Source organism: Lathyrus oleraceus, chromosome 7 (assembly GCF_024323335.1).
Source record: "Lathyrus oleraceus cultivar Zhongwan6 chromosome 7, CAAS_Psat_ZW6_1.0, whole genome shotgun sequence".
In the NCBI taxonomy this organism is placed as follows: Eukaryota; Viridiplantae; Streptophyta; class Magnoliopsida; order Fabales; family Fabaceae; genus Lathyrus; species Lathyrus oleraceus.
The window spans coordinates 446,786,281-446,801,649 of NC_066585.1; positions in this window are offsets into that span (position 1 = coordinate 446,786,281).

Genomic DNA, 15,369 nt, shown 5'->3' on the forward strand with positions numbered 1-15,369 from the left:
AGGTACAAGATTTGAGAGATGCCCAGGCTATCAATTTTGCTCCGGTGCCTAATGTTATCTAGAACCCGATGCCGGCTCACGGCGGGCAGAGGATTAATGTTGTTGATAGTGGGGAAACTTTGAATTTGGTTTCTAATGTGACTAAGGTGAAGACTTCTCTATCGGTGGTTAAAGACCGACTTCTGAAAGGACAAATTTTCTGGGGCTATGGGGAAGAATGCAGAAATTGTCAAGCTGCCGAAAACGGATGTGACAGTTTGAGAAGGGGTATTCAGATGAAGGTTGTCTTCAGTTCGATCAGGCCTGTCTAGTGAAGAATGATGTATCGACAGTGACGTTTTATTTCACTCCTGAAGAAACATATGTTCCCGAGAGACTCGCTCCGACAACAATATATTTCCCAGAAAGTACAGAACCAGCAGCGGTGAACATCGAAAGTTCAGCACCAGTTGCAATTTACTCTGACAGCCCTCAACCGACTTTGGTTGGTCCGATCACCATCACAATACCAGGACCCGTTCCATATGAGAAAGACAGTGTTATCCCGTGGCACTATGGGGCTGATATCTACTGCGAGGGACAGAAAGTTAACGAAGAAGACATTGACATTGGTAGCTCCGCTGTAGACAATGTTGGAGGGGTTGGTGGCTTCACTCGCAGTGGACGCCTATTTGCACCATCAACATTACGCGCGAATACTGAAGCCGAGGCAGCTGCCAAGGCTAAAGGGAAACAGATGGCCGCCGAAGAGGTTACTACTGAGGAAGATCCTCCTAAGACCGCATTCGAGAAGGAAGTGGATGAGTTTATGAGGATTATCAAGAAAAGTGACTACAAGGTAGTCGACCAGCTAAATCAGACACCCTCAAAGATCTCCATTCTGTCACTATTGCTGTGCTCTGAGGCGCACAGAGCAGCCTTGTTGAAAGTACTGAATATGGCCTATGTTCCACCGGAGATAACTGTTAACCAGTTGGAGTCGGTAGTTTCCAATGTAAACGCTAGCCGGGGGCTAGGTTTCACTGATAATGACTTGACATCTGAGGGCAGGAATCACAACAAAGCCTTGCATATCACAATGGAGTGCAAAGGGGTGATGCTTTCCCATGTTTTGGTTGATACAGGCTCTTCTCTGAATGTTCTTCCAAAGAAAGCCTTAACGAAGTTGGATTGCGATGACACCATCCTGAGGCCAAGTAATTTAGTTGTGAGGGCTTTTGATGGCTCTAAGAGAGCTGTCTTTGGCGAAGTTGAGTTTCCAGTTAAGATTGGACCGCAGGTATTCAAGAGTCCCTTTTATGTGATGGATATCCAGCTTGCCTATAGATGTCTGCTAGGTCGGCCTTGGATTCATGTTGCCGGTGCTGTTACTTCTACCCTCCACCAGAAGCTCAAATATGAACTAGAAGGTCAGGTCGTCACTGTCTGTGGTGAAGAGGATATTTTTGTTAGCCACCTGTCTACATTTAAGTATGTAGAGATGGACGGCGAGATGCACGAGATGCTGTGTCAGGGCTTCGAAGCCATAAACATCAATAAGGTCGCGCCCAAAGCTGTCTTTTCACCTGAGTTTGAGAAGGTCAGGACTTCTATCTCTTCATACAAGCAAGCTGTCGAAGTGGTTAAAGCTGGTAATGCCCAAGGCTGGGGCAAATTTGTGGAGCCAGTCATCAAAGAAGACAAGTTTGGATTGGGGTATGCTCCGGGATCTCAGAAGAATGAAACCGGTACTCTCTCCAGCGGGGGTTTGGTTTCTCCCCACATTGTCAATGCTGCAGATGAAGACAAGGCTGACAGTGACTGTGACTTAGATAGCTGGATTCGCCCGTGTGTCCCGGGAGAAAAGCTCGACAATTGGTCGTCTGAAAAAACCGTCCGGGTTACTCTACTGAAAGAGTGATTTTTATTGTTTTCCTTTATTACATGCATAATAAAATCTTACACTTTGCCCAAGGTGTAACGGCTCATTTGTAGGGCCATCCACTTAGTTACATTTCGCAATTATTTTTATCATCAATAAAGGACGGCTTTTGCAAACAATTTTGTGTTCTCTTTCTTTCAGTTTTTTTCTACTTTTACAAAAAAATGGCAATGTTTCTTTTTTCATTTTTTCTTTCTTTCCAAAAAAAAAATCTCTCATTCTAAGGTAAAGCATGATCCTCCATCATGCAGAGCTGACCACCCGGATCTCACTACTAACGACACTGCTATGGCCAAGTATGACTTCGACAATCCTATCTATTAAGCTGAAGAAGGGGTTGAGGAAGATTGTGAATTGCCTGAAGGGTTAGCCAGATTGTTGAAACAGGAGGACCGAGCTATTACACCTTATCAGGAGGTGATTGAGACCGTCAACATCGGTACCGCAGACGACAAGAAAGAGATCAAGATCGGGGCAAGTCTACAGGCCGAGAGGAAAGACCGTTGATCATGTACTTTACTGTGTTAGAAAGGTCAATGGGTTGTGTGCTCGGTCAGCATGACGAGTCAGGTCGAAAAGAGCATGCAATATACTACCTTAGCAAAAGTTTACCGATTGTGAACAAAGATACTCATTGCTCGAGAAAACTTGCCGCGCTTTGGCATGGGCTGCTCGCCGACTAACACAGTATATGTTGACTCACATGACTCTATTGATATCAAAAATGGATCCAATCAAGTATATTTTTGAAAAGCCAGCACTTACCGGAAAGGTTACTAGGTGACAAATGATATTGACAGAGTATGACATCCAATACACTTCACAAAAAGCCATCAAGGGAAGTGTCTTGTCAGACTATCTTGCAGAGCAACCGATTGATGATTACCAACCTATGAGGTTTGACTTTCCTGATGAGGACATCATGTTTCTCAAATCGAAAGATTGAGAGGAACCACTCCCGGAGGAGGGGCCTGACCCTGAATCCAAATGGGTTATGATGTTTGATGGGGCGGTCCACGTCAATGGTCGCGGAGTTGGTATAGTGTTGATCACACCGGAAGGGGGTTCATATGCCATTTGGTGCCAGAATAACTTTTCCCTGCACTAACAATGAAGCCGAATACGAAGCTTGTATCCTAAGACTTGAGGAAGCCGTCAATATACAGATTAAAACCCTGGATGTATATGGGGATTCAGCTTTGGTCATCAATCAAACCAACGGGAAATGGTATACACCTCAGCCTCATCTGGCCCCTTACAGAGACTACACGAGAAGATTGTTCACTTTCTTTTGAAGAAAACCAATTTGCTGATGCTTTGCTTACCTTGTCTTCGATGATTAAGGTGCTATGCTGGAACTACGTACCCAGAATTGACGTATCTCGGTCAGAGACGAATGAAGAAAGCATTTGGTCAGAAAGTGCACCCTCGGGGGTATCAAGTCGGTGAATTGGTACTCAAAAGATTTCTTCCTCCCAACACAGATCACAGGGGCAAATGGACACCGAACTATGAGGGTCCGTACGTGGTTAAAAGGATTTTCTATGGCGGAGCTTTGATGCTAGCAACCATGGATGGCGAAGGATTCCCGTCCCCTATTAACTCAGACGTAGTTAAAAAAAAAATACTTCGCATAAAATAGACCCGCTGGACGATAAAAAGAATAGTCCAGGCAAAAAAAGGGCATCCCGACGAACCAAAAAAAAAAAAGAATAAAGAGGTTCGGGCAAAAATTAGGGATATAAAAAAGAGTACACCCGGTGAGTCGAAAACCCAAAAGGGCAGCTCAGGAAAAAATGGGTATCCCGGTGGATTGAAAACCCGAAAAGGGGGCGATCCAGGCAAAAGTTAGGGAATAAGCGAATGACTGTGATCTGAGTTCATCAGTGTTATATCACCGTTTCATTTAATCCGGCAATCTTCGAAGGTAAAAGATCGACTAATCATCCACTTCAAAAAGCAAGATGAGCAGAGCGTCTTGAGGACATACGAGCCATAGCAGAGTCGAAACTCGGTGGCACCCCGTTTCCACATTGCCATTAGGATAATTTCTCTTGTTCAATTTATAGCGATCGCCTCTTTCCAGGGATCAGCTTCCTGATACCCTCGCCTATTCCTGGCACAAATTTTCTCCCCAGTAAGAGTCGAATAATTCAGTTAAAGAGCCTCTTTATTTTCATTTATCAGTTTGTTTGCAAAAATATCCGAATTTTTGATAAAACATATTGCATATGAACATAATGGTGGCTTTTTGCAGATGATTTGCACAGGAAAACATTTAAAATTGCTTTGAATGTGCTTAATCCCGGACGATGAATTCAAACCGAGTAATTCCCCCGAGGCATACGTGTATTTTTGGTTGCAGGTCACAGGAACCGGATGCCAAGTCATGAATCCTCATCCCCAAGCGGTTGACAAAGTCTCTCCTCAGCAGAGCATGTTCCCCAGCAGAGTTGACAGTATCCAGACTATATATCCCTAGCGGAGTTGAGAGTGTCCGACTATATCTTCCTAGCAACAGCGGAGTGGTTGCATAACCAACAGATGAGAGGGTGGTGTTCCCAGTGTTCATCTCATTCCCCAGCAGATTATTTTTAACAGATTTGTTAATCCCAAACTTGAGGGCGATTAGCAAGTTCATATCCCCAGCAAAGGTCGTTTCCTACGACATTTCCCCAGGAAGTGTTTCCCCACAGACTCTCCTCACAGAGCCTCGCCGAACAAAGTTTCCATAGTTGATACTCCCCCCGCAAGGTCAACTTTTCAAGCAGCCAATTTATTTTTGGTGGCTCATTGGTCCCGGCAGACGGATCATTCCCAACAGAGCATTCAAGGATTGATACATCGATCTGTTCCCTACCGGAGTTTGCTTCCCCAAGCAGATTTCTTTTTACACCATGCATAACATTTGCATTTGCATGCATATCATATCAAGCATACACATAAGCTGATAAACAGGTTCTTCCAAGCAGATTGAAGAATTACTTTACAACCAAGGTCATGAGATCCAGCCAGAGGATCAAGCGTGAGTGATCCGGCCTGAGGTTCATTTTGAAGATTCAGCATGAGAATCGTGTTCCAGTGATCCAGCCTGAGGGTCATTTCGAAGATTCAGCCTGAGAATCGTGTTCCAGCCTGAGGGTCATTTCGAAGCTTCAGCCTGAGAATCGTGTTCCAGTAAGCCAGCCTAAGGCTCAATTTGAAGATTCCCCAGTGAAGTCGCCTACAAGCTTTATTTCCCCAACAAGCCCAAGTCTAATTGAGGAGTCGTTACAACATATTCTAGCTCGAAGAATATGTACGAAGCCCAAAAGTGGAATATTCTCGAAGCTGCATATCTAATATGAAGGTTGGGTGTAGATTTCAAAAGAGGGTCAACCAGCGCATGCCTCAGATGCGGGATCCTAATGATGGGAATTTATCATCAAAACAATCCAGATCTAGCCAGAAGATCGAAGTAGATTCAGTCAGAGAATCGATACAAAGAAGATCTAGCCAGAAGATCGAAAATCGTAACAATTCAGATCTAGCCAGAAGATCGAAGTAGATTCAGCCAGAGAATCAAAGGAAATAGATTCAGCCAGAGAATCGAAACGAAGGAGATCTAGCCAGAAGATCGAAGAAGATCTAGCCAGAAGATCAAAATCGTATCCAGCCCGAGGATCAAAATTAATATCCAACCAGAGGACTAAATTGAGTATAGGTTCAGCCAGAGGATCGAAACTCCAGATTAAGCCAGAAGACTGATTCAGATCCAGCCAGAGGATCGGAAGAAAAATAAACATCGCGGTGTATTTCCGCATTTTTGTGGTGTTCTCGGAGCGCAAATTTTCGGTCTGTCTTTGGTATTCGATCACAGCTCACCCCGTTTGTCTGATAAGCTGTTCGCTTTCATCCTACTCGGGTTAGCTGATGATTAAATAGGGGCAGCTGTAACACCTCAAAATTTGCCCTCCTCATTCATGCATTCATTTAGCATTTCATATTGCATTTCATCATGTCAATCAGAATTAGATCCAAGAAACTTTAAAAAAAATAAAAATAAAAAAATAAAATAAAAAAAATAAAAAATAAAAAAAAATAAAATAATTTTTTACAAATAAATAAATAAATAAATAAAAATAATAATAAAATAAAATAAAATAAAATATAATAGAAAAAACTTGGACTTGGACCTCTCTCATTTGAGCGCACAAAGCCATGAAAATCAGGTTATAAAAGAGGGAGATCAAACAGAAAAAGGAAGAGAAGCAAAATACTCTGAGGTTTCCTTGGAACAAAACCCTGGACAAAACCTGAAGAGAAACCTGACAGAGAACTCAGAGCAACCCCCAGGCAGCTCTAAAAAAAATTCAATCTGACTCACACACTTTCATCTCACGCAAACCCTAACATTGCCTTGCAAACCCAGCCGTGCCATTTTATTTAAACCGGTCTCTCCCATCAGGTTTGCCTCATTCCCATGATTTTATGCTCTTAATTTGGATCATCTGAATGTATGAGGTATGATGGATGAATTTCATTATGTTTTTGCCCATGGGTTTAATTATGCATGAATGGGTGAAACCTATGCCTTGAATGTTTAATCACATGATTTCTGAAATGTATGACACAAGGTTTGAGGTTTCTGAAACCATACTGTTATCCATGAAAAAAATGCTTATCGTGTTTCACTAACCCTTTTGTTGAGTTTTTGTGAGGGCTCACAGACTCTTGCAGAGATGGTTTGCGTGGTTTTCCCACTTTATTTATGGGATACCCCCTGGAGGTTCATTCCGATTACCTGTACTGACTCACCTTTCTTTGATGACATTAGCTTGGGAGATCCCTGGGTTTCTTACTTCTTTAATTGCTGTTACTTTGGATCTTTATCCGTGTGGTACTTTTACCTTTTTTCCGCATTTTATCGCTTTCTTAGCTGGAAGACCTCGATAGGAGGCATTTGTTTTCTTTTGTTTATTTACTTCTGAGCCCCTTGTTGGCACATTTACTTTATACATGTTTGTTTTGTATGTGTTCGTATCCCTGCAAGTAGCGCGGTTCCTTCGTCAAGGACTGCCTTTTTGCCCTTGAGCATCCCAAACCCTAAAACCCAAAGCAACACGTTAACTCCTTCTACTACAGGCGAGTAAGTCTCCAAAGGTCAAGCATCCGGTAGATTGCGTAGTGACGTCGTTCGTCCAAAACCCAATCCATAACCCCATAGTTAGCCGAACTACGTTTTGCTCTGATTCTCAGGCCAGATGAGATACGTAGGCATAAGACGCGATGTCTTAGCGAGCACACATCCCCCCAACCCATAGGTCAGCCGAGCTATGAAGACTCTGATTCTCATATTCAGATGAGATACGTATGCAGTAGATGCGACATCCGCGCGAGTCATTTTCATTTAACCCCCCTTTTTTAGTAAATAACACATTAGATAAACCCACACCCTTTAGACAAGAACTACAAAAGTGGATCCCGTAGAGTACTACGGATGCGTAGGGGTGCTAATACCTTCCCTTCGCATAACCGACTCCCGAACCCAAGATGTGGTTGCAAGACCCCGTCTTGTCCTTTCCTTTTTCAGGTTTACTTCGAGCGTTTCCTTTCCCTCCTTTGGGATGAATAACGCACGGTGGCGACTCTTCTGTCATTTTCTTTCGCCGGTTGTTTTTTCGCGCACTGTATTTTTCAGGTTGCGACAAAAGTAAGGCATTTTCATAAGATATTATAAGTCTCCTATTCCTCATGGTAATATGTGAAAATATTGCTCTCTTTTTATTTGTGAGAGCAATTGTCATACTTGTTGATTTTATCCAAGTTGAAGCCCTTCTCATGGTGATGTATAGGTTCATATTTTCATGCTTGTGGATGTATAGTTGAGTGTTCTCCAAAAAATAAAAAAAAAACATCTCTCATTTTTTATCACTAATATAATTTACTAATATCTTATTATATTAGCTTTATTTTGATGTCATTTATTTATGCTTATATTTCTTGTATTTAATTTATGCTTTTATTTTAGCATCTCATCTCATATTATTTTATGGTTTATTATTTGTTCTTTGTCCAATGGGAGTTTCATTTCCTTGTAAAAATACATTAATAAAGAAAAAACTCGTAAAAGTTTTGTTTCACTTGATTCATGGACTTGAGGTTACTATCTTTAGCATTGTTATGGAGTTATGGACTTAGAGATAGGACCCTGACCTTTTGTTTGGGAGATTATGATTTGAGACCTTGGGATTCATCTGATACCTTTGACTTTGGACTTCTTTGTGAAGACTTGACTTAGTTATTTTGGTTTCATCTGATGCATGATTATTTTTGATTATTTGGTTTGCTTGAGGCTTAATCCAAAGGAGGGAATTCTTGCTTGACTTATTTCATAAAGCTTGCTATCTCTTGGTTAGATCTTTCCTCCCTAGCTTTTATTTTATGCTCTAGGATATTCTCTTCTTCTCCTCTCTTTCTTTAAGTTTTAAATCTTCTCCCTCTTTTAAAAAATCTTCTTGATTTCAAACTTGAACCACTTTCTCAATAAATCTTGACTTTTGTCAAGTAATTTTCAAAACCTTTTCCTATCTAATTATCCTATCCCCATAGTATTGATGATGATTATTTCCCATCTAAGAGAGCTAGTGGCATACTTGTTGATCTTCATCCAAATTGGAGCCATTCTCTGTAGTGATGCAAAGTTTTCATACTTGTGGGTGGCTAGTTAAGTGTTCTCCTAAAAATGACAAAATGTATTTTCATTAAAAATGAATCAAAACAAAAATCTTTGATACTTTTACCAAGAATACAAGGTTTTGATCCTCCGTTGAACTTTTTTGGTACGTAGGCATGAGACTTCAAAAGTCTTGGCAAACACAAAATTTAAGAAAAAACATACTTCTTTCCCCATCTCTCCAATCTTTTGCAAACAACACCATTTTCAAACTAAAATGTACATATTTTCAAAGAGGTTCCCATGGAGTACCATGGATGTTTAGGGTGCTAATACCTTCCCTTTACATAATTAACCCCCACACCCGTATCTCTTTTATTAGTTTTGTTTTAAAACTTATTTGTGTTTTGTTCATACTTTTTCCCTTTTCCTTTTGAAATAATAGAAGCGTGGTGGAGAATCTTTGTTTATGAGTTATGTTAATCAATAACTTAATCTCAAATTTTTTATCGCTACAGAAAAGTGGCGACTCTACTGGGGAGTAGTCCTCAGTGGTTTTAACCTTTCTTTATTTATGTGTATATATTATGTTGTTGTTTGTTATTGTTTATTCTGTATGATGCTTGGTGATCTCTGTATGGTGAGATAAGTCCTATACCCAGACTTGAGAGCTCTTATGATAGAAGGATGGTATATTCTTGTTTGGCTTACGTGGAGTTAATCCTTAATAAGATGACTTGAGATCCCCCACTTAGTGGAGGCCCCTTTGGGATTACTGATGTCACACGAGTAGCTGCAGTTGGCATTACTGTTTACGACCTAGGAGCCTGAGATACTGAGGACCTTAGAACCCTTAACCCATCTTGGCCTTTTAGGATGTAGTGTGGTGGCTATTCAGGTGTAGACTTGAATTAGTTATTACGTGATACTACACTCGGACGAGTTTCTCTTGAGAATATTATTGGTTGGCGACTAGCCGTTTAAGCCGGTAATATCCAAAAGATGGAATTATGACTTTGGGAACTCTTTAGATCCTTGTTCTACAGGTGGTTATACCCTTATTACACAAATTATGGGTTCGATCTTATCCTTGGCTCCATGCTCATGACTTCAGACCTTTGGAACTTGTTTGCGTGCCTTGTGCGATCTTGTTTGTGGTTATTGCATCATGCACTCATTGCATTCATGAGCATTTTTTCGGTTTTCAAGGAACTTAGAGACTCTCTTTGCAAACATCGCAAATATTTTGACTATGGATATTGAAAGAAGGAACACTCGGGAATACAGTTTCAGACGTCCCGATCTCATGGAATTAAGGAAGCTAGCATCTTTTGTGGATGATCCTAAGGATTTTAGAGACCGTTTTGGGAGACTTTTGTTTGTTCTATCTAATGATGTTGAAGAGGGTATTATTTGTACTTTGGTTCAGTTCTACAATCCTATTTACTGATGCTTCACTTTCCCTGATTATCAGTTGTTTCCCACCATGGAGGAGTATGCTTATCTTTTGGGAATGCCAGCTTCTAATGGAGTTCCTTTTAGTGGGGATGGAAGGGATTCTTGAGTCTCGAGTTATTACTGAAGCTATTCACCTGAGGAAGTTTGACGTAGATGTTAATCTCACTGTTAAAAAAGGTATCAAAGGGATGACCTCAAATTTTTTGATTGAGAAGGCCTTTTCTTTTTCTAATGCTGGTAGCATGGCGCCCTTTGAAACTATTCTTGCCTTACTTATCTATGGTTTGGTCTTGTTTCCTAACATTCATAATTTCGTTGATGTTAATGCTATTAGGATCTTTTTGGTTGGGAATCATGTTCCAACTTTGCTTGGTGACACTTATTTCTCCATTCATCATAGGACTTCCAAGGGGGTGGAACTATTGTCTATTGTGCACCTTTACTGTACAAGTGGTTTATTTTGCACTTGCTGCAATCTCTTATCTTCAAAGAAAACAAGGGTTGTTTAAGGTGGTCCCAAAGACTTATGTCTCTCACTAATGATGACATAACTTGGTATTCTTCTGTTTACGACGACGTCATGATTATTGATAGTTACAGGGAGTTCTCTAATGTGCCTCTTCTTGGTACATGAGGAGGAATCAACTAGAATCCGGCTTTGGAAAGACGTCAACTTGGGTTCGCTATGAAGGACAAACCTAATAACACCGTGTTAGAAGGTTTATTTTTCCAGGAAGGGAAAGACACTCAAGGTTTCAAAGCTAGGATGGTGCATGCTTGGCACAATATTCATAGGAAAAGAAAAAGTGAGCTTGGATTGAAGAATTGTGTAGCTTTGGAGCCTTACACTAGTTAGGTGAAGAAGAGTGCAAAATAATTCAAGATACCATACACTTATGAAGGACCTATGTCTTCAGTAATGGTCAAATCACCCACTATTAAAGGAATAAAGGAGTTGAAAGAGGCTTTGAATATGATGAAGAAAGAGAGGGATGATTAGGAAGATAAATTTCACACCTCAGACCTTGAGAAGGAAGAATTGCAGAAGCAATTGAAGGAAAATTATGACTTGATAGAGTTGCTTGAGCAACATGCTATGAAGAGGTCAAGGAACAAAGAGGATATATTTTCCTCTAGCATTTCATCGTTTACTCATCTTCTTACTTTCGGTGTTTGGAAACGCATTGTAGACCAGCTCGTGATGGAGAAGGATGCCATGAAAAGCAACTCAGAAAGGGAGATCAAAAGACTTCGCAAGAAATATTAGCTTGGAATTGGGTCGTCATTGGAGATGATTCCATAGATCTAGTTTCTTTCTGTTTATGATCATTGAGATTGTATTTTTGATTGCAATCCTTCACATTATTAATAAAATGAGATTTTCAGTATTTCAAAATGCATTGTTCCCTTTATGATGTTTGCAATTTTATTTATGTCTTAAAGTTCCTTGAAAAAATATTCACATTTGCATTTGCATATCATGCATCATTCTGATCTTGCTTTGAGTAAGTTTGTCAGGGGTCTTATTTCTTCCTTTCTTGGTCTTTGTTCAGACAAGCTGTCTCACCAGTACAACACTTGTGCTAATCAATTGAAGAAGATGGATCCTCTAGATCAAGAGAGTTATGAAATTCACGAAGATGTAACTATTTTGAGGGACAATGATCAAAGGCTCACTACTATGATAGAAACTCTGGTGGCTGCTCAGAATCGGCCTCTTCCTCCTCCTCATATTCTGCTTCAGAGAACTGTGATTTCTAAAATTGTATCTACGCCCGTTTCTGTGGCTCTTGTCAGTGCTCCGCGGCACCATATGCCTTTTGGTTTCCCTTGGGGCATGCCCCCTAACTTTGTGTCTAAAGGGTATCAACATGTTGTTGAAGTTCCTATGGCTTAATCGGTTATGTCTATACCACCTCCGTCCATGCTGCTCCTTATGTTGGAGAACCTGTTTTCCATGCTGACCAGAGTGAAACTGTTGGAGTCTATAAAAGGATGGATGTCTTTCAAGCTATGCAAAAAGAGATTAGGCTTTGAGGGGAAAATAATTGTTTGGGAAAAATGCTCATGATCTGTGCCTAGTTCCTAATGTGAAGATTCCTCATAAATTCAAAGTTCTAGATTTCGAGAAGTATAAGGGAAACTCTTGTCCTTTTAGTCACTTGGTGATGTATGCTCGCAAGATGTCGACTCAAACTAATAACCATCAACTATTGATTCACTACTTTCAAGACAGTCTGACTGGTGCTGCTTTGAAGTGGTATATGGGACTTGATAGCACCCAAATCCGAATTTTCAATGACCTAGGAGAGGATTTTGTTTGTTAGTACAAGTATAATGTTGACATGGCGCCAGACAGAGATTAACTCCGTGCTATGTCCCAAAAGGATAAAGAAACTTTCAAAGAGTATGCGCAGAGATGGCGTGAGATTATTGCGCAGGCCAGTCCTCCGTTAGAAGAGAAAGAAATGAAAAAGTTGTTTTTGAAGAAGTTGAGTCCATTTTACTACGACCGGATGGTTGCAAGCGCTCCTAGTGATTTTACCGAGATGGTAAACATGGGAATGAGATTATAATAAGGTATCCGTGAAGGATGATTGAAAGAAGATGGTTCATCTTGAAATCCTAGAAGGTATAGGAATGGTTTTCCCAAGAAGAAGGAACATGATGCTAACGCTATTTTTCAAGAGAAGCGTAAGAGGTCTCCAAGAAACAATTAGCGTCACCAGCATGTGGCGTCAGTTACTCCAGTTATTAATCCTGCTCTGATTGTTCAAATATCACCAAGTTATCAACCACATTTTCAACAATGTACCAATAACCATAATCAACAACATCAACAGAGTTGTATCCAGAGACCTGCACAATTTAATCTAATTTCGATGTCTTACGCATAATAATTTCCTGCTTTGATACAAAATAATTTGGTACAAACAAGAACTCCATCAGTTATTCTGAAAGAGCTTCCATGGTGGTATAAACCTGATCATAATTGTGCATTCTATCAAGGTGCTGTCATACCCCAATTTTGTCCAAATGAGTTAAAAAAATTTGTCGAGCATTCACAATTAGAAAATCATGATGCGTGAATTAAAACTTAGTGATCTTTACTTGATCAAAGCTCCATAAACCCTAACCAGGTCAAACCCTTATTATGTGGTCTGCTACGGAATGAATACGTTTATTTTTCAAATGATTCATATCGTCAAGTGTACCCATTCCAAATTTCATTCGAATCAAATGATCTGCAGCTGTCAATATATCTCGCGGTAACAAAAATGTATTGTTCTCAGGTATATTAGTATTTAGCCTTCGGTTCATATTTCGCCGACCAATGCCTCATGATGCTTGATCCCCTTGATTGGTTAAATTGCATCAAGCAGCTTTTTACTCCAAGATCACTCTAGTTAAGTTCTTAGTTATGTTCCTCTTCACTTTGCTCATGACCTTTGATTATAGTCTAAAGTCTTGGATTCACTCCTTTCATGTGCTTCCTTCCCTCCACAGCCTTTTATCTAAATCACCCTCGCATTCAACGTCTAGTTCATGATTCACTTAGGTCTGTCTCAGTAATTTTTTTCTCACCTAAATCCATTTTCATGCCTTTACCTTTGGTGTATGATAAAGTCTTAAGCTTTTGGTATGTCTTGATAATTGCTAAGGCCTTCGTTGGATACTTGTCATTGTTGTTAGAGCCCTAATTTTGAGCATCACTCCTGGTTCAGTCAATGTCATAATATCCATTTCACTTCATTACAATACATGTTCAAAGATTCGTTTACTCATATAAACACATCAAAATCATTCAAGACTCGTTCAATCGAAATACCAAATCTCATTTCATTCAAATATGGAGGTATTACATGGTCATGAAAGAGTGCATTACATGAAGAGGTGCAAGGAAGAATGTGTTGACCAATTGTTGACTTTGGTCAAACTTTGACCAAAGTCAACCCAAACCTTTCTAACCCTAGAATCCCAACCCTAGTTCCGATCCTAAGGTTGATTTTTTTTATTCTCGGTCTTTGAGCTTTCCAGACGTACATGATTCTTCAGATTCAAGTTTGGTCATTAAAAGCATGCTTTGATCAACTGCCATTACTATATACCACCATGGTCTTGCAAAGTAAAAATTTGAGAGCCAGTTAAAATAAGAACTCAGAATTTAATTTGTGATTAGGTCAGTAAAATGATAGGGTCTGAGTGTTGTAATTGCAGCAAGCTAATGGATAGGGATTTCTCAAAGGAAGTTGAAAGCAGATCAAGAATTAAAAGAAGTGATTAAATTCAAAATCAAAAATGTTGTTTTATCAGGCTGATTACAAATTGGCTTTTAGTACATCTAATACAATCAGACCATATCAAACAATCATGGAAGCATCATTCATTGTAGTATATGCGATGGCTATTATGAACATTACAAAGTTTGTTAATCATTGACCAAAATCGAATCAAACCCTTTTCATCCCTAAATCCCCATCCTAGTTCTAATTCACATCTTCAAATCCCATTTAGGTTTGTGGTTGGACCATTGGTGTATGGATGTTTCAATTTCCCATCTTAATGCCATGACCATTAACAACAAGGAAAATAAACCAAGTCATGATGTGAGTGATAACCACGTCGTGCAGCACACCGCCAAGATAAGCTTCATGATGCCTATTACATGCAATGCATCCATAAGGCCGTGAGAACTACAAATCATAACTGCAGATGTAAAAGCTAGGCTCTGTTACTCCAAAGAAAAAGGAATAATGAATGCCACAGGTTTTCATAAATAAAAGTCTGTACCACGACCAAAAGCTATTCCCAAACCACCAGTTTGAATCGAATGAACATACATTAGGATCATACAGGCAAATACACGACTTAGTTTTATAAAATTGAAGAACTGATGCAAATAAAATCTAGGAAGAACCCGAGCAGGCAAGACGAATGTGCCTGTTGAAGAAGCTTTCCACAGAGAAATTACAAACGGGATTATCGAGATCACCCTGATATATTAGTCAACAAGGACCATCTTGCATTGAGGCAAGGGTGAGTTACAACCAGAATTCTTTTACAAAAACAAAGCAAGCCAAAAGAAGATTTAGTCCCAAACGCAGGAAACAAACATTCTGAACCAAAAATCCAGGACGAACCAATCTGCAATGGATTGGTATTGTAAGACCAAAATTGCCAAATGCTGCAAGTCTTTCCATAAATTAAGCCAAAGCACAAGCTGCTTCACAACCAAGGCAGTGAATAAGAACTTGTCATGCCACCAATGTGATCCTGCATTCAACAAACGACAAGCATAACATGACAACAAGAAGTGAGATTTTCTTCTATGGGA